The sequence below is a fragment of the Nomascus leucogenys genome, chromosome 11 (assembly GCF_006542625.1).
Source record: "Nomascus leucogenys isolate Asia chromosome 11, Asia_NLE_v1, whole genome shotgun sequence".
NCBI classification, from domain to species: Eukaryota; Metazoa; Chordata; class Mammalia; order Primates; family Hylobatidae; genus Nomascus; species Nomascus leucogenys.
The window spans coordinates 49,129,586-49,154,222 of NC_044391.1; the positions used below are offsets into that span (position 1 = coordinate 49,129,586).

The 24,637-nt window shown below is 40.4% G+C and overlaps 1 protein-coding gene across 2 annotated transcripts in view; it reads left to right on the top strand.

Annotated features, from left to right (window-relative positions):
* The window catches only part of TAFA2 (TAFA chemokine like family member 2), a 566,967-nt gene that overhangs the window by 52,057 nt on the left and 490,273 nt on the right, over window positions 1-24,637 (top strand). Inside the window, exon 1 of one of the 2 annotated variants that reach the window (XM_003252734.3) lies at window positions 21,592-23,177. The exons of the other annotated variant lie outside the window; for it this stretch is intronic. The gene's annotated coding sequence lies outside the window, so the exon portion shown is untranslated. Of the gene's footprint in view, window positions 1-21,591; window positions 23,178-24,637 lie in introns of those variants that run through there. 2 annotated transcript variants of the gene reach the window in all.

A 24,637-nucleotide genomic window follows, 5' to 3' on the forward strand; every position in this document is an offset into this window, starting at 1 on the left:
TACTGGTAGTGATGCAAACTGGCAACTTGATTCCATATCTCTGTGCTTAATAGTTTTTTGTTTGTTTGTACACAGGTCTAGGAACCTAGTTTCCATCTTAATCAGTTTCTATAGGATCGGGACGTTCTGAGTTCAAAACAATGTATAAAATCTTGAATGGTATCTTATTCACAAGTTGAGGCTACCTACTCTTGGAGTAAAGAAGAATAATTGAGTTTAATGAATTTCAGTGGATGATAAGTATTTATTATTTAGCTTGGATTGTAAATTCTGAAAGACAAGACCATGTGTATTAACAAAGCACAGCACCACACACAGGAGTACCTAATGGCAACTTATACTTTTTTTTTTTTTGAGACAGAGTCTCACTCTGTCACCAGGCTGGAGTGCAGTGGCACGATCTTGGCTTACTGCAACCTCTGCCTCATGGGTTCAAGCGATTCTCCTGCCTCAGCCTACTGAGCAGCTGGGACTACAGGCGTGTGCCACCATGCCCAGCTAATTTTTGTATTTTTAGTAGAGACGGGGTTTCACCATGTTGACCAGGATGGTCTCAATCTCTTGACCTCATGATCTGCCCTCCTCGGCCTTCCAAAGTGCTGGGATTACAGGTGTGAGCCACTGCGCCTGGCTGCAACTTATACTTTTAATAATTATTTAACAAATTGAACTTACCTTAATGGTTCAGGTAATCATCTTGAAAACTAGGCAGCTTATCCATAAACAGAGTACACCTAGGGATTTTGTTTTTACCTGAATTCTGAAGCATGGCTTTAACACTATTCCATTCATCCTTCTTACTACTTCTCTGACTGTGACCCTTACCCAAGTAAGAAGAGAATGAACGGTGGTGGGGTATATTAGCAGCTGCCTGGTGTAAATCCAAAAGAAAAGACAGACATTTATAGTGGCTTCCGGGTATGAATTGATTCAGAGATGGGCCAAAATTTGTGGCCTCTATTTTATATAATTTCATAATTGCACTTTTTTTAGAACTAGCATATGAAGCAAAGACTTCAGATAGCAATCATATATTTAGGCTTATTTTCAGGCATCTTTAAGCACTCTAATATTAAAAGTTTTAATCTTCTGTTAATAATTTTTACCTTAACATTTATATCTTTTGGATTCATGTGGTTAGGTGTATTTTTTGCTCTCTTTAATGCAATCATTAAGAAACCTGTTGTATCAGTACAGTTATAATTTGTTTATTTCTCTTGAGAAATGGCTTACACCTTTGATAGTTTAGAATGCCAAATTAATAAAAAAGAGGATTTTTCAAATGTTTCACTTTTATCAGTACCTTTTTTTGGCAGAGCATATGAGAATCTCAACTATTGTAACAGGTTTTCAAAGGAAAGGCATTCTATCTGCCAAGAAAAGAGGACATATATTTAGAGAATGGTTATTCAGCAGACAGAGGAGAAGAGGGACTTTTCCTTCACGGATGTCAGAGGACTTTGGTAGGCTCAGCTATAATAGTTTGCAAACTTGAAAAGTGTCTAATGGTGGCAGAGAGGAGTTATTCCTAGAGAGTATCCTTGGGGAATATGAATCATGATCATAAAGAGATGAAAATGTGCTTCTCCAAACCCCTTAAAGGGCAAAACCTGAAGAAGTAGGCTTATGTGTGAAATACAGGGCTCAATGAAACACCTCCTTATAGGTGGATTCTTGGAGAGGTTGTTGAATTTTCATAGCCAAATATCATTAAAATGACAGGAAGGTTTTGGGTCTGGGATATTTTGAATACAAACTTTTGGAAATAAAGGAAAGCTGAGTACTATTTGAAACTTCCTTTCCAATTCTGTTAGCTAATGGTGAATATACACCAAATTTCTTTCTACCTGCTTTTCCCTGATTTGCTGTATACCTTGAATCACAAAGGATAATTAAATTATACATTTAGCAATATTTATTGCTTGACTGCAGGTTTCATACTAGTTGATAATTTGTTGTGAAGTGGGTCATTAATTATAAAGTTACTATTGACAGTATTGACTTTTGGGAAGTATTTACTTTGAAATGTAAAATAGAATAGTTACTATAATTGTTCTTTTTACTGACTTGCATTAACCATGCTTTTTTCAGTGGAAGAGAAAGAACTTTCAGGAAAGGAGTCAGGAATTTTGAATAACTCAAGTGCATATATGAGAGTGCTTCCTATCCCATATATGGAACCTGATAAAAATGTTGAGAGCCACTGGTCTAATCTATATCTATAGCCTTATACATTCACGCACTGTGCTTGGGCAGACACCCTAAAAAGATAGGATTTCACAATAGAGATTGACCCAGGGAGCCCAAGCCCAACCCCTGAATGATTATGAAAGAAGTATTAACAATAAAAATCCTTTTCTTATCATACCCAAAGTTCTATGGCCATTTTTCTTTTTCTTTTTTTTTTTATTGTACTTTAAGTTTTAGGGTACATGTGCACAATGTGCAGGTTTGTTACATATGTATCCATGTGCCATATTGGTGTGCTGCACCCATTAACTCATCATTTAGCATTAGGTGTATCTCCTAAGGCTATCCCTCCCTCCTCCCCCCACCTCACAACAGTCCCCGGAGTGTGATGTTCCCCTTCCTGTGTCCATGTGTTCTCATTGTTCAATTCCCACCTATGAGTGAGAACATGCGGTGTTTGGTTTTTTTGTCCTTGCAATAGTTTACGGAGAATGATGATTTCCAGTTTCATCCATGTCCCTACGAAGGACATGAACTCATCATTTTTTGTGGCTGCATTGTATTCCATGGTGTATATGTGCCATATTTTCTTAATCCAGTCTATCGTTGTTGGACATTTGGGTTGGTTCCAAGTCTTTGCTATTGTGAATAGTGTCTATGGCCATTTTTCTACCCTTTTTTTTTTTTTTTTTTTTTTTGAGATAGAGTCTTGCTCTGTCACCCAGGCTGGAGTGCAGCATCATGATCTCGGCTCACTGCAACCTCCACCTCCCAGGTTCAAGCAATTCTCCTGCCTCTGCCTCCCGAGTAGCTGGGATTAAAGGCGCGCACCACCACACCCAGCTAATTTTTTGTATTTTTAGTAGAGATAGGGTTTCACCATGTTAGCCAAGATGGTCTTGATCTCCTGACCTCGTGATCCACCCGCCTTGGCCTCCCAAAGTGCTGGGATTACAGGCATGAGCCACTGCGCCTGGCCCATTTTTCTACTTTTAAAATTTTAAATAAGCACATACTCTATACCCATCTCTGAAATTCACTCTTCTTTGTCATTCATGTAATTGGATTAATGAGCTAATAACTTCTTTCTTTGGTGGCATCATCATTTTTATTTTATTAGATTGTGCTCGACAAAGGGCAGGTGCTATCTATGTACAATTAAATGTGTAGTAAATCCACTCAGATGACAGTGTTCTAACACTAGTCCTAAAGATCTCTTGCTGATATTGCTCACTTAAATTTGTCATTACAGCTTGGTAGAACTTGACTTCTATAGGTTTCCTTTCAGTTTTCCAGCTAGATATTTCTCTGAATAACACAATATTAGCAATTTCACTGTTTTTTTTGGGGGGGTGTGTGTGTATGTTTGTGTCATTACCTTGTCTAATTAACTTTTACCTTAAAGAAAAGTGTGAAAAGACAATATACCTTCTCTTATTTTTGGCTGCTTCCTCACATACGATTATGTTCTATCTCATTTTCTCTATTGTTCTTAGTATTTTTTACTCCTTTTGATTGTTTCTAGCATTTTGGAATCGGTACATCCTTTTCACTAATGCTACTTTTCACTAATCTTTCATTAAAAATTTTGGCTGCTCATTTTCATGTACTTCTTTCTGTTGTGGGAGTATCTTCAATATGTACATGCTTTTTGCCATTCAAAGACTCCGGAACCTCTGGCAAGATTTATTTTTGTTGCTATAAAACAGACAACATGTACTGCGATGCTTGTCTGTAAAGATGTTAGCATCTGCCTGCAGTTGCCCTGTTTTGACGCTGGGTGGCCAAAGCGCATAGGGAATTTGAAGCTCTGTCTTAACTTTTCAAGCAACATTTTGATCATGTTGAATGAAGGAAATAATCCTATATCATACTAAAAGTGGGCAAAAAATTTGTAAAGGAATCTATAGAGAGTTTGGATGGAGGAATTTCAGAGTTTAAACTTAAGCTTTCTGGAAATAATTAAATCACAGCATTATGTCAAATGAAAAAACACTGAACTAGGAACTAGAAAATAATTCTTGTTGATGCTCTTGAGTGAGAATAATCTATTTGTAATTCTGGATGCCTTTATTTATTTATTTATTTATTTACTTTGAGACAGAGTCTCACTCTGTCACCCAGGCTGGAGAGCAGTGGCGTGATCTCGGCTCACTGCAAGCTCCGCCTCCTGGGTTCACGCCATTTTTCTGCCTTAGCCTCCCACAGGCGCCCGCCACCACGCCCGGCTAATTTTTTGTATTTTTGGTAGAGACGGGGTTTCACTGTGTTAGCCAGGATGGTCTCGATTTCCTGACCTCGTGATCCGCCTCCCTTGGCCTCCCAAAGTGCTGGGATTACAGGCGTGAGCCCCTGCCCCCGGCCAGATTTCCTAATTTTTTAACTTAATTGCTTGGGCAAGTTACTTAATCTTTAAGCCTCAGTTTATAAGTCATAAAATGCGATAATATCTATCGTATAGAATGATTACAAAAACAAAGAGATAAGTACTAGTTTTCTTTCCCACTTTTGGTCAAAAAATTGTAAACATTGTCCTCTACTTAGTTTAGTTAAAACCAGTCTTTAATGTGCAGTTAAATAGTTCAGTGGATCTCACTCCCCTTCTCCTCATTTTTAGCCCTGAGGATGAACATAATTAGGTATTGCTAATATCTATTTAGCTAGAAAATAATACAGAGGAATAGGACTTTGAGCTAAGCTCCTCTTAAGAATGGTACTGAAAATTGACTTTCACCATGGTTTGTACTTTCAGAATGTACTTTCACATGTGTATTAGTCCATTCTCACATTGCTATAAGAAAATACCTGAGACTGGGTAATTTATAAAGAAAAGAGGTTTAATTGACTCACAGTTCAGCATGGCTGGGAAGGCCTCAGGAAACTTACAATCATGGCAGAAGGTGAAGGGGAAGCAAGGCACTCTTTTCACAATGCAGCAGGAAGAAGAAGTGTTGAGTGAAGGGGGAAGAGCCCCTTATAAAACCATCAGATCTTATGAGAACTTACTATCATGAGAACGGCATGGAGGAAACTGTCCCCATGATTCAATTACCTCCACCTGGCAATCCCTTGACAGGTGGGGATTATGGAGATTATGGCGATTGCAATTCAAGATGAGATTTGGGTAGGGACACAAAGCCTAACCATATCAGCATGTGAAGTCTTTGATTTCCTGCTGAAGTGGAAGTCTGTTTGTTTTCAAAAACCTTGTGTTGGGGAAGTGGGTAGAGGAAAGAGGGCAAAAAGAAATTCAGAAGCCAAAAGCAATCTCGTTAATCTAATAAACCAGGCAGAAAGAAAGAGGATTAGAAGAAACATTAATTGTCCAAGATGACTACCAGCGTGAGAGTCAACAGAGAGATAACCTGGAGCTGGTAGTGTTGACAGGAGGCTGTGTATCACATCTCAGGTGGTGACTGAAGGAGGACTAATTCTGGGTAACTCTTATGAAAATCTTATGGCTCAAGACAGTCAATAAATTAAATGAGATAAAGTTTTTAAAGACCTGGATTTCCTGTGTCATACCAATGGATATTTTTATGATAGAAGAGGGGAATATTAAGTAAGACAATATCTTCAATCCTGATAATCCTACCCTCTAATCTACACTGCTGAGACTATTCTATTCATTATATGGGCCATTAATTTCCTGTATATTTGGAATTTATTGGTCCCTGCCTAATCCTAGCCCCATGCTAGCTATTCACTATGATTTTATAGCTACTTACTTGCTGCCTACCGAGTTACAGAAATCCTTCGATCTCAGCCTACCATGTTATAAAGAGCTTTTTTTTCTACTAGCAAGTGGTGTCTGTAAATAGTTTTCTGCTGCCTTATACTACAGAACTAAAATGTCTAAAAGACCAATATTCATAGAACCTAATGTTCAGCCCGTTAAGTTCAATTAAGAAACAGCTTTTTTTTTTTTTTTCTCCTGTTGCCTGAATGTCTTAGGCCACTATCTTTTGTGATGCCACTTGGTTCATATGTCCTTGCCCCCTGAAATGATAGAATTGCTCCTTGACTATTTGATGACCTTTCTCCTTTGTCTGCTGTTCTTGGTCACATAAGCTAGCCTCCTATTTTCAGAATTTTTCAGACAAGAAGCAGGCCCTTTTCTCTAATTTCAAATTTTACCTCAAACTACTAGATAAAAATGTTAGATTTTCCCATGGACTCTTTCTTGTTCTGGTCTCTGAACTCAACAAGCATCCAGCCAGGGAATGAGACCAAGATTGCCCATCTCACTTCATCCTCCTTGTGGCAGACCTCAGTGTTCGCAAGGAATGAGGATGTCTAGATATTAGAGACCTGGGATGAAGGAGGATTAAGCCCAGTGCCGAAGTTACCTAACTTACCACAGGGAGGGCCCGGTACTGGGTTCAGCATGAAGCTGATGCTGGGTCTCTTTCATACCTAGATACTCTGGCAACGTGGGCACACCTTGGGGAAAATGTCTATGTGCTTGTAACTCAAATGAGTTGATCATGAAGAGCTGGGGCTTCTGGAGTCTAGGGCTTATTTTTCTTTGATCTTTGATTGAGTATAAAACATTGTGGAGAAGTGGAACATCCCCTGTACCCTAGGAACCACTGTGGTTCAGATGTTGGAGAAAATTGGATTTCATTTACAATTCTGAAATGAGGTTTAGTGCTAAAAAGTGCGTGGAAGCAGCTAAATGTAGAAAACAGAAACAAATGGGTGGGCCTCTGGAGGTCAACAAGACAAAGGAGACCATACGGGTGCATTTGAGCTTCTTGTCTCGTGTGTGTGTGTGTTTGTGTGTGAACGAGGGATAATTTTATAGACCATGTCAGCATTTTTTCAAGATTGCCAGAAACCACGTGGGACTCTAGTAGCTAGGAGAATGTAACTTACAATCAGCAGGATGGAGGCTTAAAGTCATTATTATTGGATATTAAAATAAATGTGACCATATATTTTTCCCTAATCTTATAAATTGAAATATATTAATTACTCCTTCATTTATGTCTGCAGGTTTACTATGTGAAATAAAGATATACATCACTGTATACTCCAAAAGGCATGCAGTCTAATGTTGGATAATCTAGAAAAAGTAAGACAATTATAACACAAAGGGATAAGTGTTAAGATGGAGGGAAGTATAGATGTTTGGGAACACATAGGAGAAATAATTAATAGAGTGGGTTACCAAAATTAAGGATGTTTTCCTAAAGAAGATAACTCTTGTCCTGAGCCTTAACAAATGAGTTGGAGCTAACTAGGCAGAGAAGATTGTTGACAGATGTGGTATGATGGTGCCAAGGATTTCAGTTAAGTCCATTTGGGGAGCCATTTATAACATATTCTTTAAATCATGAACTCAATACTTTGAAACATGGTAAAAAAAAAAAAACCAGGATGTAAACATATAAAGCCTGAGTAACCAAAATATGTGATGTCAGGTCCATGCACCAAAGATGACATAACCACTGCCATATAAAAATTGCTAGTGGGCTTGGCACAGTGGCTCTTGCCTGTAATTCTAGCACTTTGGGAGGCCAAGGTGGGAGGATCACTTGAGCCCAGAAGTTTGAGACCAGCCTGGATAACATAGTGAGAACTCTTGTCTACAAGAAAGTCAAAAAATGAGGCAGGAGGCTCTCTTGAGCCTGGAAGATTGAGGCTGCAATGAGCCGTGATTGTGCCACTGCATCCCGCCTGGGTGACAGGAGTGAGAACCTGTCTCAAAAAAAAAAAAGTTGCTAGTGATTTCTAGCATAACAAGTCAGATTTTAGTATAAGGTTGATAGATTTCAATTGTAAAATAAAGCATTGGAATTAATTCTATGTCTAAAGTGAAAACAATAATAAATCTTGGAAAATTTGTGCTTCTTAGAGAGAAAAAGAATATGAAGACATGTTTCATGGTATTGGTGAATGCTGTTGGAGATATTACATTATTTACACTGATCATGGGAGTGTGTCCAGACACTTGATAGTCTAGACAAACTTCTTGTACTTACCCAAGACAGGTGTCCTTTCATCTATGATGGGAATACTCTGCTTTCCATGTTAAATATCTATGCTGGCTGGTTGGCTGATAAAATACATATGGCGGGGATGGGTCAAGATGGCTGACTAGAAACAGCTGGGGTTGGAGGCTTCCATTGAGAAGAATAAAAACAGTGAGTGACTCCTGCACCGGCAAATGAGGTGTCCAGGTTCTCTCATTAGGACTGACTAGGTGGTTGCCGTGACCCATGGAGAGCGAGGAAAAGCAGGGTGGAGTGACAGCCCATCTGGGAGCCGCATGGGGAAAAGGGAGCTTGCACTCCCAGCCAGGGGAGGCAGTGAGTGATGGTGCTACCCCACCCGGGAAACCACACCTTATCCACAGATCTGTGCAACCCATGGATCAGAAGATCCCCTTTGTGAGCCCATGCCACCAGGGCCTTGGATCCCAAACACAGAACTGTGCAGATTCTTGGTGGCCACTTGGCTGAAGACTGCCTAAGACTACTGAGTTTGCAGGGGGAGGGGCAACCATCATCACTGTGGCTGCCTGGAAGGGCAGCAGTCATTATGGCCACTCCAGTCTGCTGTGTTTCCCCTGCTGATGCCAGGGAAACTGGGCAGTTTGGACCCAGGAGAAATTCCCCACAGTGCAGCACAGTGGCTGTGGCAGATCATGGCCAGACTTCCTCTTTAGGCTGGACCCTGACCCATCCCTCCTCAGTGGTTGGGGCCTCCCTGAGGGAATTTCAGCAATTCCAGCCAGGGGTTTACAAACAGAACTCTGATATCACTGGGATGGAACTGCTGAGGGGAGGGGTGGCCAAAGTCTCTCTGGATCAGCAGACTTAGTCTTTCTCCCTGTTGGCTCTGAGGAATCCAGGCAGTGCGGACGAGTGAGATTTCCTCCTGTGCAGTGCATCCCCTCTGCCAAAGGGCAGCCAGAGTGCTTTATTAAGTGGGTTCCTGATCCTGTGCCTCTTGAGTGTGTGAGACCCCCCCAAGAGTGGTCACCAGACACCTTATACAGGAGCATTCCCACTGGCATTATGTCAGTGCCCCTCTGGGACAGAACTTCCAGAGGAAGGAGCAGGCAGCCATCTTTGCTGTTGTGCAGCCTCCACTGGTGATACCTACAGGTGCAGGGGGTTACCCAGGTGAGGGGGTCTTGAGTAGACCCCCAGCAAACTGCAGCAGCCAATGGAAAAGGGGCCTGACTGTTAAAAGAAAAACAAACAGAAAGCAACAACAACCACAGCATCAACAAAAAAGTCCCCATAAAAACCCATCCAAAGATGAGCAGTCTCAAAGTTCAAGCTAAATAAACTCATGAAGATGAGAAAGAATCAGTGAAAACATGCTGAAGACTCAAAAAGCCAGGATACCTCTTCTCCTCCAAATGATCATAGCACCTCCCCAGCAAGGGCATAGAACTGGGTGGAAGCTGAGATGAATGAATTGACAGAAGTAGGCTTCAGAAAGTGGGTAATAAGGAATTTCACTGAGCTAAAGGAGCATGTTCTAACCCAATGTAAAGAATCAGAGAACCATGATAAAACATGACAGAATAACTGGTTATTCTCTGGTTAGAGAGGAACATAAATGACCTGATGGAGCTGAAAAACACAGCACAAGAACTTCACATTGCAACCACAAGTATCAATAGCCAACTAGACCAAGCAGAGGAAAGAATTTCAGAGCTTAAAGACTATCTTGTGGAAATAACACAGGCAGACAATATTAGAGAAAAAAAGAATAAAAAGGAATGAACAAAACCTCTGATAACTAGGGGCTTATGTATCAAGACTGAACCTACAATTGATTGTAGTACCTGAAAGAGACAAGGGGGTTGGAAAACATACTTCGGGTTATCATCCAGGAGAACTTTCCCAACTTAGCAAGACAGGCCAACATTCAAATTCAGGAAATCCAGAGAACACCAGTAAGATACTCCATGAGTAAATCAACCCCAAGACCCATAATCATTAGATTCTGCAAGGTCGAAATGAAGGAAAAAATGTTAAGGGCGGCCAGAGAGAAAGGCCAGGTCACCTACAAAGGGAAGTTCATCAGACTCGCAGCAGACTTCTCCGGAGAAACCCCACAAGCCAGAAGAGATTGGGGGCCAATATTCAACATTCTTAAAAAAAAAAAAAGAATTTCCAACCCAGAATTTCATATCTGGCCAAACTAAGCTTCATAAGCAAAGGAGAAATAAGATCCTTTCCAGGCAAGCAAATGCTGAGGGAATTTGTCACCACCAGGCCTGCCTTGCAAGAGCTCCTGAAGGAAGCACTAAATATAGAAAGGAAAAACCATTATCAGCCACTACAAAACCACACTGAAGTACAAAGACCAAAGACACTATGAGGCAACTACATCAAGTCTGTAAAATAGCCAGCTAGCATCATAATGACAGTATCAAATTCACATAAAACAGCATTAACCTTGAATGTAAATAGGCTAAATGCCCCAATTAAAAAACACAGAATGGCAAGCTGGGTAAAGAGTCAAGACCTATTGGTATGTTGTATTCAAGAGACCAATCTCATGGGCAAATACACACATAGGCTCAAAATAAAGGGATGGAGGAGAATTTCCCAAGCAAATGGAAAGCTGAAAAAAGCAGGGGTTGCAATCCTAGTTTCTGACAAAACAGACTTTAAACCAACGAAGATAAAAAAAGACAAAGAAGGGCATTACATAATGGTAAAGAGTTAAATTCAACAAGAAGAGCTAACTATCCTAAATATATAGGCACCCAATACAGGAGGACCCAGATTCATAAAACAGGTTCTTAGAGACCTACATAGAGACTTAGATGCCCACACAATAATAGTGGGAGACTTTAACACCCCACTGTCAATATTAGACAGATGATCGAGACAGAAAATTAACAAGGATATTCAGGACTTGAACTCAGTTCTGGATCAAGTGGACCTGATAAATATCTACAGAACTCTCCACCCAAAAACAACAGAATATATGTTATTCTTGGTGCCACATGGCGCTTACTCTAAACTCAATCACATAATTGGAAGTAAAACACTCCTCAGCAAATGCAGAAGAACCAAAATCATAACACACAGTCTCTCAGACCACAGCACAATCAAATTAGAGCTCAAGATTTAAGAAACTCACTCAGAACCACATAACTACGTGTAAGCTGGGTGTGGTGGCTCATGCCTGTAATCCCAGCACTTTGGGAGGCTGAGGCGGGTGAATCACTTGAGGTCAGGAGTTCAAGACGAGCCTGGTCAACATGATGAAACCATGTCTCTGCTAAAAATACAAAAATTAGCTGGGCATGTTGACATGTGCCTATAGTCCTAGCTACTCAGGAGCCTGAGGTATGAGAATTGCTTGAGCCAGCAGGTGGAGGTTGCAGTGAGCTGAGATCACACCACTGCACTCTAGCTTGGGTGACAGAGCAAGACTGTCTAAAAAAAAAAAAAAAAAAAAAAACCACACAGCTACATGTAAATTGAACAACTTGCTCGTGAATGACTCTCCAGGGTAAATAATGAAATTAAGGCAGAAATCAAGAAGTTCTTAGAAACCAATCAGAACAAAGAGACAAAGTACCAGGATCTCTGGGATGCAGTTAAAGCAGTATTAAGAGGGAACTTTATAACACTAAATGCCACATCAAAAAGCTAGAAAGGGCCAGGCACAGTGGCTCACGCCTGTAATCCCGGCACTTTGGGAGGCCAAAGCAGGTGGATCATCTGAGGTCAGGAGTTTGAGACCAGCCTGGCCACCTCTACTAAAAATACAAAAATTAGCTGGGCATGGTGGTGAGTGCCCAGCTACTAAGGAGGCTGAGGCGAGAGAATCACTTGAACTGGGAGGCAGAAGTTGCAGTGAGCCAAGATCTTATCATTGCACTCCAGCCTGGGCCACAGAGTGAGACTCTGTCTCAAAAAGAAAAAAAAAAGCTAGAAAGATCTCAAATCTAACACCACAATTAATAGAACTAGAAAACCAAGGGCAAACAAACCCCAAAGCTAGCAGAAGACAAGAAATAACCAAGATCACAGTAGAATTGAAGTAGATAGGGATATGAAAAGCCCTTAAAAAATCAGCTAATCCAGGAGCTTGTTTGTTGAAAAAAATTAATAAAATAGACTGTTAGCTAAACTCATAAAGGAGAAAAGAGAGAAGAATAAAATAGACACAATAAAAAATCATAAAGGGGATATCATCATTGACCCCACAGAAATACAAACAGCCATCAGAGAATACTATAAACACATCTATGCAAATAAACTAGAAAATCTAGAAGAAATAAATTCTTGGACACATACAACCTCTGAAGACTGAATCTGAAAGAAGTTGAATCCCTAAATAGACCAATAACAGGTTATGAAATTGAGGCAATAATAAATAGCCTACCAACCAAAAAAAGCCTAGGACCAGACAGATTTGCAGCTGAATTCTACCAGAGGTATGAAAAGGCACTGGTACCATTTCTTCTGAAACTATTCCAAACAATTGAAAAGGAGAGACCCCTCCCAACTCATCTTTTGTGGCCAGCATCATCCTGATACCAGAACCTTGCAGAGATACAACAACAACAAAGTTCAGGTCAATGTCCCTGATGAACATCAATGCAAAAATCCTCAAGAAATACTGGCAAATCAAATGCAGCAGCACATCAAAAAGCTTATCCACCATGATCAAGTCGGCTTTATCCCTGGGATGCAAGGCTGTTTCAACATATGCAAATCAATAAACATAATTCATCACATAAACAGAATTAAAGACAATAACCACATAATTATCTCAATAGACATAGGAAAAGTCCTTTGCTAAAATCCAACATCCCTTCATATTAAAAACTCTCAATAAACTAGGTATTGATGGAACATACCTCAAAATAAAAAGAACCTTTTATGACAAACTGACAGCCAATGTCATACTGAATAGGCAAAAGCTGGAAGCATTCCTTTTAACCAGCGTAAGACAAGGATGCCCTCTCTTACCACTCCTATTCAACATAGTATTGGAAGTTCTGGCCAGGGCAGTCAGGCAAGAGAAAGAAAGAACGTGTATTCAAATAGGAAGAGAGGAAGTCAAACTGTCTCTGTTTGCAGATGACATGATCCTATATCTAGAAAACCCCATCATCTCAGCCCAAAAGCTTCTTAAGCTGATATGCAATTTCAGTGGTCTCAGGATACAAAATAAACATACAAAAATCACAAGCATTTCTATACACCAACAATAGACAAGCAGAGAGCCAAATCATGAATGAATTCCCATTACAATTCTTACAAAGAGAATAAAATACCTAGGAATACAGCTAACAAGGGATGTGAAGGACCTCTTTAAGGAGAACTATGAACCACTGCTCAGGGAAATAAAAGAGGACACAAACAAATGGAAAAACATTCTATGCTCATGGATAGGAAGAACCAATATTGTGAAAATGGCCATACTGCCCAAAGTAATTTATAGATTAAATGCTATTCTCATTAAACTACCATTGACATTCTTCATAGAATTAGAGAAAACTACTTTAAAATTCATATGGAACCAAAAAAGAGCCTATATAGCCAAGACAATCTTAAGCATAAAGAACAAAGCTGGAGGCATCACACTACCTGACTTCAAACTATACAACAAAGCTACAGTAACCAAAACAGCATGGTACTGATACAGAAACAGACAATAGACCAATGGAACAGAATAGAGATCTCAGAAATAAGATTGCATATCTACAACCATCTGATCTTTGACAAATCTGACAAAAATGAGCAATAGGGAAAGGATTCCCTGTTGAATAAACTGTGCTGGGATAACTGGCTAGCCATATACAGAAAATGAAGCTGGACCCTTTCCTTACACCTTGTACAAAAATTAACTCATGATGGATTAATGACTTAAATGTAAAGCCCAAAAATATAAAAACCCTAGAAGAAAATCTAGGCAATACCATTTAGTACATAGGCACGGGCAAAGATTTCATGATGAAAACATAAACAGCAATTGCAACAAAAGGAAAAATTGACAAATGGGATCTAATTAAACCAAAGAGCTTCTACACAGCAAAAGAAACGATCATCAGAGTGAGCAAACAATCTACAGAATGAGAGAAAATTTTTCAATCTATCCATCTGACAAAGTCTAATATCCAGAATCTACAAGGAACTTAAACAAATTTACAAGAAGAAAACAAACAACCCTATTAAAAAGTGGGCAAAGGACTTGAACAGACACTTCTCAGGAGAAGACATATATGCACCTAACAAGCATATGAAAAAAAGCTCAACATCACTGATCATTAGAGAAATGCAAATTAACACCACAATGAGATATCATCTCACGCCAATCAGAATAGCGTTTATTAAAAAGCAAGAAACGACAGATGCTGTTGAGGTTGTGGACAAACAGAAACACTTTTACACTGTTGGTGGGAATGTAAATTAGTTCAACCATTGTGGAAGACAATGTGGTGATTCCTCAGAGACCTAGAACCAGAAATACCATTTGACCCAGCAATGCCATTACTGGGTATGTACCCAAAGGAACATCAATCATTCTATTATAAAGATACATGCATGCATATGTTCATTGCAATACTATTCACAATAGCAAAGATATAGAATCCACACAAATTCCCACCAGTGATAGACTGGATAAAGACAATGTTTTATACACACACACACACACACACACACACACACACACACACACATATACATACCATGGAATACTATGCAGCCATAAAAAGGAATGAGATCATGTCCTTTACAGGGAAATGGATGGAGCCTAAAGCCATTGTCCTCAGCAAACTAACACAGGAACAGAACACCAAACACCACATGTTCTCATTTATAAGTGGGAGCTGAACAATGTGAACACATGAACACAGGGAGGGAAACAATACACACTGGGGCCTGATGGCATTGGTGGGGTGTGGGGAGGGAGAGTATCAGAATAAATAGCTTATGCATGCTGGGTATAATACCCAGGTGATGGGTTGATAGGTGCAGCAAACCACAATGGTACTTGTTTACCTATGTAACAAACCTAAACGTCTTGCACATGTATCCAGGCACTTAAAATAAAATAAAGTAAAATAAAATAAAAAGGCATATGGCCTACCTATCCCCAGTACTCCAGCTTACAATCAGCCAATTGTCAGATAATGACTGAGGCAATACACTGCCAGTTGATTTCAGACACATGAGTAAGCCCAACCGAGTCAAGAAGAATGAGCCAAAAACAAATTGCCAATCCACAGAAATGTGAACTAAATAAATGTTTCTTCTTTAAGTAACTAAGTTTTGGGGTGGTTTGTTATATTTGCCTACTACATTTAGGACAGTTTTCCTGCCTCAGTTGTTTCTCACATCGCTTTGTGAAATGGTCTTCTTGACTTATCTCCATGGCATGTGTCTATTCAGTTGGCCTGTTTAGTTTCCTGAGTTTTGACCACAAAGTATTTATAGAGTATTTATTGTGTGTTAGGTACCATGCTAGGGGATGGGGATAGTATAGGTTAATAACATGCATGTAACCTTGGGTTGTGTGGAATGAATTCTGTGCTTCCTTCCATTCACCTGATTACATGAAAATATTCTGTAAATGTTTTTAAAAAGCATTTAAAAGATAAATGAGAGATACATTATTGCATAAGCTAGAAATAACTTGGTTAACATCAAATAAAATAAGAGGAGACAAGTGAGGATGAATGGCTTGTAGGTAGCACTCCCACAAGCTAAGAACTATGAACTAGGACTCATAAGTTTTAATTTAATTGTTATGATACCGTATCTTGCAGAACACTGAGGGGAGCCAGAGCTAATTTTTCTCGTTACTCTATCTCTCTTACTAATCTCTTCTCTTTATTCTTACTAATGAACCCAGGTTCTCTGGCTAAAGCCTTTTCCATATCCAGATCCAAATGAGTTTGATCTCCCTGTGATACAGGAGATAACATGTTTTACTAGCGGGGTTGGAGGCAGAAAGAGAGGAAGCTGGGAAAACAAAAACAAAAACAAAACCAAGCCAAACAAAAAAATCAATGACTGGCTCTGACTTTAGATAGATCTGGTTTGAATCTCAGCTCCAATATATAATAACAGGTAGATTGTCTCATTTTTTTCATGTGATAAATGGGTTTATATCATCTGCTTTATAAGATGTTGTGGGGATTTGAGGCAAGGAGTTTGGATATCATACAAAGCCTTTGGTAGAAAGCTAGAAGTGCTCCAAAAGCTCTCCACCACAGCAGATGGGAATACAAAATGGCACAGACACTTTAGAAAATACTTCTTGTTTTTAAGTTAAACATACCCTACCATATGATCCAGCCATTTCATTTCTAGGTAGTAACCCAAGAGCAATGAAAACATAGGTTCACTCAAGGCCTTCTTCACAAATGTTCATAGCAGCTTTATTTTTAATATCCCCAAACTAGAAGTAACCCAAATGTTCATTAAGAGGTGAATGGTTAAAGATATTGTGGTATATCTACAATGTGAAATACTACTTGGAAGTAAAAAAGAATGACCTATTGCTATGTACAACAACACAGATGATCTGAAAATAATTATGCCAATGGGAAGAAGCCTGACAAAAAAAGAACACATAAAATACTATTCAATTTATATAAACTGTGGAAAATGCAAACTATAGTGACAGAAACTAGATCAGTGGATGCTAGAGACAGGACTGGAAGAAGATACGGATTATAAATCGGCATGAGGTAACTTTTGGGGGAATGGAAACATTTGGTATTTTGACTGGTGGTAGTTTCACAGATATAACCATACATCAAAACTCATCAGATTGTACACTTTAAGTACATGCAGTTGATTGTATGTCAATTATACTTCAATAAAGTAATTTTCTATAAAAGGCAAAAAAGAAAAAGCCTGAAGTGCACCAAAGTGATTTTTAGCGAACAGAACATGGAAAGCTATGATAGAGTTACAATCCAGTTAAGTTCAGCATTTAAAGAGATTATTTTTTACAGCTTAGACTTGAGGAGGATGGCAATTTAAACAAATATGGTTATTCCTCAACTTGTTGTGCCCTACTTTATTGCAGCGGTCCCCAACCTTTTCAGCACCAGGGACCGGTTTCATGGAGGACAGTTTTTTTCAATGGACAGTTCGTGGGGATGATTTCGGGATGAAACCATCCCACCTCAGATCATCAGGCATTAGATTCTCATAAGGAGTGCACAACCTGGATCTCTTGCATGTGCAGTTTACAATAGGGTTCGGGCTCCTGTGAGAATCTAATGCTGCAGCTGATCTGACAGGAGATGGAGCTCAGGCGGTAATGCTCATTTGCCCACAGCTCACCCCTGCTGTGAGACTGGGTTACTAACAGGGAAGGTACCAGTCCTTGGGGGTTGGAGACCCCTCTTTTACTACACTTTGCAAATATTGTTTTTATTTATTATTATTATTTTATTTTGTTTTTACAAATTTAAGGTTTGTGGTAACCCTGTGTTGAACAAGTCCCTCAGTGCCCTTTATTCAGCAGCATGTGCTCACTTCATGTTTCTGTGTTAGATTTTGGTAATTCTCACAATATTTCAGACTTTTTGTATTATTCTTGTATCTGTTATGGCGGTCTGTGATCACTGGTCTTTGATATTACTATTATAATTGTCTTAGGATGCAATGAACTGTGCCCATGTAAGATGGCAAACTTAATTAATAAACGTGTGGTTCTAACTGTTTCACCAACTGGCTGTTCCCCCAACTCCCTCTCTCTCCTGGGGTCTCCCTATTCCCTGACCTAATATTGAAATTAGGCCCATTAATATAACCCTACAGTGGTCTGTAAGTGTTCAAATGAAAGGAAGACTCTCATGTCTCTCACTTTAAATCAAAAGCTAGAAATGATTAAGCTTAGTGAGGAAGGTATGTCAAAAGCTGAGAACTTGGCCTCTTGAGCCAAACTGCTAGACAAGTTGTGAATGCAAAGGAAAAGTTCAAGAAGGAAATGAAAAGTGCTGCTCCAGTGAACACACAAATGATAAGAAAGCAAAAACAGTCTTCTTGCTGACATAGAGAAAGCTTTGGTGGTCTAGATAGAAAATCAAACCAGCCACAACATTCCTTTTAGCCAGGGTCTAATCCAGAGCAAAGCCTTAACTCTCTTCAATTCTATAAAGGCTGAGAGAAAGGTAAAAAATCTTCAGAAGAAAAATTTGTAACTAGCAGAGGTTGGTTGATGAGATTTAGAGAAAGAAGCTGTCTCCATAATATACAAGTAAAAGTTGAAGCAGCAAGTGCTTAGGTGGAAGCTGCAGCAAGTTATCCAGAAGATCTAGCTAAGATCATTGATGAAGGTGGATACACTAAACAACAGATTTTCAATGTAAATAAGCATCCTTATAGTGGAAGAGGATGACATCTGGGACTTTCCCAGCTAGAGAGAAGTCGGTGCCTGGCTTCGAAGCTTCAAAGGACAGGGTGACTCTCTTGTTAGAGGATAATGCATCTGGTGACTTTAAGTTGGAGCCAATGCTCATTTGCTATTCTGAAAATCGTATGGCCCTTAAGAATTATAATAAATCTACTCTGCTTGTGTTTTATAAATGGAAAAAGAAATCCTGATAGCAGTACATTTGTTTACAGCATATTTTATTAAATATTTTAAGCCTACTGTTGAGAGCTACTGGCTTCACAAAAAGATTCCTTTCAAAATACTACTGCTTATTGACAATACACTTGGTCATCCAACAGCTCTGATGATGTACAAGAAGGTTAATGTTGTTTTCATGCCTGCTAATACAACATCTGTTCTGCAGCCCACAGGTCAAGTAGTAATTTTGGCTTTCAAGTCTTCTTATTTAAGAAATATATTTTGCTAGGCTACATCTGTCATAGATAATGATTCCTCTGATGGATCTGGGCAAAGTAAATTGAAAAGCTTCTGGAGATCATTCACCATTCTAGGTGCTAGAAGAGTTGCTTCTGTGGATGAGCAAACATCCACAGTAGTTTTTTTTTTGAGATGGAATTTACTCATGGTGAAGATGCTGTGAATATTGTTGAAATGACAACAAAGGATTTAGCATATTTCATAAACCTGACTGATAAAGCAGTGGCAGAGTTGAGAGGACTAACTCCAATTTTGAAAGAAGTTCTACCGTGGATAAAATGCTATCAAGCAGCATTGTGTGGTACAGAGAAATCTTTTGTGAAAGGAAGAGTCAATTGACACAGCAAACCTCATTATTGTCTTATTTTAAGAAATCACCACAGCAATTCCAACCTTCAGCAACCACTACCCTGATCCATCAGCAGCCATCAACACTGAAACAAGACTCTCCATCAGCAAAAAGATTAGGAATCGCTGAAGGCTCAGATGATCATTACACTTTTTTTTTAAAAAAAGCATTAAACCATTTTCAAGGTAAGATATGTACATTTTTAAGACAAAATGTTATTGCGTACCTAATGGACTGCAGTATGGTGTAAACATAACTTTCACATGCATTGAGAAACCAAAAAAATTGTGTGACTCACTTTATTGCAATATTTGTGGTGGTTTGGAACCAAACCTGCAACATTTTTGAAGCATGCCTGTAGAAGGTAAGAAGTATCAACAAAAAATTTCTGTTAAATTGGGAGAATATTTGCTACTTTGTTTCCTTTGAAGAGAATGCAAAAGATTTTGTTTTGTTTAAGAGATGCTGGAAATAGGAATATCTTGATCTAAAAATTGGGAATTATTTACAAAAAGCACGGAGGTTATGATAGAATTTCAGCATCATATGACATTGGATAAGAAATTTTGCTATGTTTTGTAATTATATATCTGTTCTCTTTACTTTTTCATATATTTGTAAAAACACAGTGGGTTTAGTTAGAAAAATAAGGCTGAAAATGTCCCACACTTAAACAATACAAATAAAGTTTTAACAAGATGACAAAACTATAGATTCCTCTACAACCACAAAAAGTTAATGAATTAGAAGATAGAAAGATTATAATGTATGCTTTATGTGTGTGTGTGTGTGAAAAGAAAGCCAATGTTCTAAAGTGATTTTGTAAGTGACTTCTTTCTAGTACAGAGTCCAAGTTTCCAATGTCATTCCTGCTTGAATTTCATCACACTATTGAACACAGCAGACAAAAAATTACTGTAAGATTTGCAGTGAAACAGTGCAGGTGTTTTAAAATGTAAACGTTGCTTTCCTGGATATAAGTTACTATGTAAGTGGAATGAAATATTTAATCACATGGCATAAATCTTTTGAAAGAGACTATCTGAGAGTTCCTTGGAAACAAGTGATTGCTGTATACTACTAGACCAAGTCAAATATGCCATAGAGCAATTAGTTACGGCAAAACTTGCCTTGTTTAGTTTTGGTGCTTTGTTTTAAATGATTTCAACTAGTCTCAGCTATTTAAAAAATATGTTCTTTTCTTTCTTTGTGACTATGCTAATTTAGATTATCAAGTTAAAATAGAACTGCTCCAAAAATTCAAAGTGAATGGAAGAGTGTTTAATATTAACTTTAATACATATTTTACAAATGTATTAACAGCTCAAATAGTTCACAAAAATCTAAATGTTAAGGTTACAGATGGGACCTAGCTCGACTTGGACTGATGTAACAAAACTTTATAAAATCGGTGGAGCTATTTTTTTATAAAAATGACCACCTCAACATGATTAAATTACTTGATGCATTTTAGATACAAAATATGGTTGATTTACTAAGCATGTTAAGATAAAATAGCTAAGTGAAGCATATATTCTATATTTCTTTGTAAATATGATAGGTAGTATTACTTTTATTTTATAGCTGGTGAAGAGAGCTTGTGATACCTAATTTGTCAATGGTTTCAGTGAATCACAGCTATATAAAAGCACAGACCTTTAGAGCTGGAAGGAATTTAGCTATCTTGACCATTATTGGTCTAGTTGAAAAAGAGTTATGAAAACTGTCTCCAAAACCAGATTCTTGAGTTATCTTTCCTTGTAAAAGACTTGTAAGATTTCCTGGGTCAGCATTCCCTTTCTTTGTTTCAGATTTTCTTTTTCTGAATTCATTCTTACTAATTATTCATTTTTGAATAGTCTTCTAATCACTAGATTAAGGTTCTGCTCATCTCCAAACATGATCGAAGTGAGCCTCAGAAGACCCTTCATTTGAGCTCATATGCACAGCGCTTAAACCAACACCCAATTTGACCAAACATGTAAGGAAATGACCTTCCAGCGTCATGAATATCACGACGTTCCTTTAGCAAGGGCTTTGCTTAATAGGGCTGCAGTGAAAATCCTCCGTCTAAATCCTTGAGAAGTTGTAATTTGTAAAAATGCAAATTCCCTGAAACCAGATATTGTTTTCTTTTTCTTTATGGAGAGAAACTGGTCTGTTACATCTAGTAAAGCGTTCTAATCCGGTTGACCCTCTAGAGGGAGACATAGTCCAGCTTTTATACCAATTGCCGCCTCATCTTTACTGTCTCGTTCTTTTTCTGCAGGACCGTTGTTTGCTCTCAACGGCAGTTGCTGGGGCTAACAGAACTGGCTGTTGGGAGAGAGAGGCGAGGCAACGCCTCCCGGCCCTGCCATTCCATTTTACTGCTTAACTCAACCTGGAGTGTCAGGACCTATTCTCTTCCTGCGTTCTCGCTGCACTATACGGGGGAGCCAAGTCACTGTGTGTGTACTCATTGGACAGCCAGGCTGGGTGGAATAGGGTTCTAGAGTGGAGCAGGGGCTCTGCCCTTTATGGCGACTTTCTAAAAGATTAGCATCAGTGTCTTTTGACAGTACAGCATCTGGGGTGGGACGCGGAGAGGAGGCTTTGCTTGCTAAACGGCTTCTTTCCCCGCCGGTGATCTGGATTTGTTTCCTCGACACCCTCCCCCAGCTCCTTTCTTTCTCCCCTCCCGCCTTTAGCGAAGTGACACAGGCGACACCTGCTCGCTTGTGTTCGATGTTGGAACTCGCACCTCGGTGGTGACGGTGCCAGGGCACTGCTGCCAGGGGGACATCGGCGGGTTTCCCTTCCTTCCAGCCCACAATGCCTAGAAGGGCAGCGGATGGGCTGCGTGGAGCTCTGCCCGCAGCACTTCGAGGCGGGATTGAGGGGCTGAAGCTGGCCAGGAGTTGCTGCTAAGTGGACTCGAGTGGAAGGCGCAAAGTCTCCGCGAGGGCACCAGCGGGGACCTATCTGTGAGCAGTAGGAACAGGGGCATCTGGACGGAGGAACGCGGGCGTCTGGCGGGGGGACATCGGCTGAGCTCAGAGCCTCTCCTCCTTCCTGTCCCGAGCCTCCCAGCAACTCCGCCACGTTGGAGACCCAGTACCTGCGAGAGCCAGGGAACTCGAGTAGTGCGTGGCCGAGGCTGCTTTCCTGAAGGTGAATCATTCTGTCCAATTGCCTTTCCCCAGAGAACAAGAGGGAGGGCGGGAGAGAGGGAACGGAGGATGTGTGAGTGTGTTTGTGTGTGAGAGGGAGAGACGACGTGAGGCGAGAGGAAAAGTCTTTAGTCGGCCTTAAAAGCAAACAAATCAGAGATGGAATAAGAGCGGTAATTGCTGCAAGACCGCCTTGATTCTTGCAGTCCAGGGAGCTGAGCGCACCGCGCGCATCCGGCGAGGACAGGAGGCGACCGCGGGCGCTGCCAAGGGCTGTGGGACTTTGGCTTTTCCTCAGTAAACAAATCTTTTGATTACTTTGTCACTGTGGAATAAAGAAGCGGGGGAGAAGGATCAGGCTCACCTTCACCCGCTTCAGGGGGATTCCAGTTTGGATGTCAAGAGATTCCTGAACCCTCTTTGCCATCGGAGGAGGAAACACATCCACACGCGCGCGCACACTCGCACGCTCAGGGCCACACTCACACGCCGCCCTCCACGAGCACACAGCACCAGACTTCGGTTCCCTATGCCCCTGGATGGTGACGGCGGATTGGCATCTTGGAAGCGATGCGAGAGCGATAAGGCTGGCGCCGGCCCGCAAAAGCTGCAGGAGCATCGCTAGTTGTTGCCGCCACCGGGAAGCGGGGCTGCAGGTAGGTGCGAGCCGCGCCTCGGGTCGCCGGCCAGCGCTGGGGACCGGAGCGGCAACTGCAGGACCGCGTCCCGGAAGCCCCCGTGTGCACACGTCTCCCTTTCCGTTTCTTGGGGGTCCGGGGCTGTAGGGGGATCGTCCGGGGAAGGCGAGAGGTGAGGGCAGATGCGGGTTCATCGGCCGGCGTCTCCCTCGCGGGCGGTCAGGGTAGGGGCGCAGTAGAGGGACGCGGAGAGGGGATCGGAGCATGCGAAAGGAGGCTTCGTGAGCGGTGCCCTCCCTCTCTGCCCCATTTCTCCTAATACAGCAAACGACCAGGTCGAGAATTGAAGTGGGTTTTAATTCGATTCCTCACCCAGACCCATCCTGGCTGGTAACCATTTTGGACTCTTAATAAGGAGTTGGGGGTCGCATTCCAGGGAAGATCAATGGGATGTGTCAGGTCATCTTTCTGAAATCCCTACTTTTTGTCCACTTCTGATTAGTTAATTCTCAGGCCTGTTTGCAGAAGGTGGGTGTTTCAGCGAGTCTATTGATTTCTCCACCTCTAACTATCTTCATAAAGAATCAAGCTGATAATTTCCTGAGCCTTATCTATTTAAGGTTTATTTAGATTTGGGACGAGGTGCTTTCTTACTGAATGAAATAAAGCTTTTGTAAAGGCTACTACAAGAGAGCTTTAGTAAATGATCCTCTTAACGAACAGCGTTCAGAGTAAGAATGGCTTTGGGAGACTAGTGGTTTTTTATGTCTTTCCGGTTAGATGTCTCCTAGATCTTGCTACTAGTACACGGGTTTTCTGCCAACTGCTTTGCCATCCCTTCCCCCTTCAATTCTAAAAGGCCAGGTGCCTACCAAGAAGTGTTTTCTTGAGGCTACTGATCTTCACTTATCAATGGAGGAACGTGTTATTTTCAGACACTGGCTTTGCAAAGGAAAGTTTGAGATCGGGCGCCCTATTTCTCTAAGAACTGCAGGTTGAGTTATCCTGTCTGAAAAGGAAGAACCATAGATGCTCGCAGAGCCTTTGGGTGGACGCGAGGCTTCCCTATTGAGTATTCCACGTCCTGACCGAGTGTTAAACAATTGCCTGAAGCGTTTGGAATCAAATGTGTAGTAATGTTACTACAGCGGCTAGTCTCTCTTCACCTTTGCTGCTAGAGTTTGGCTTATGGCAATAAGAGAGAGAGAGGGAAAAAAATACTCTTTTTGTGAGTGTGAAATCCCCTCTTGGATTTTACAAAATGGTTCGTGGAGAAAAAAAACCTTAAAAACCACACACACATACACACACACACACACACACACACACACACACACAAAGCAAACTCGTAAGCAACCTTTACTCTGAAGTGTCCCTAAAGTAGTTGGTAGTGTAGGAGGGTCCTTTACACAGGACAGGATGAATTTCAGTTACTATTGACTGAATGATAATGATCTGATTCTTGTCTTCTCAACTAG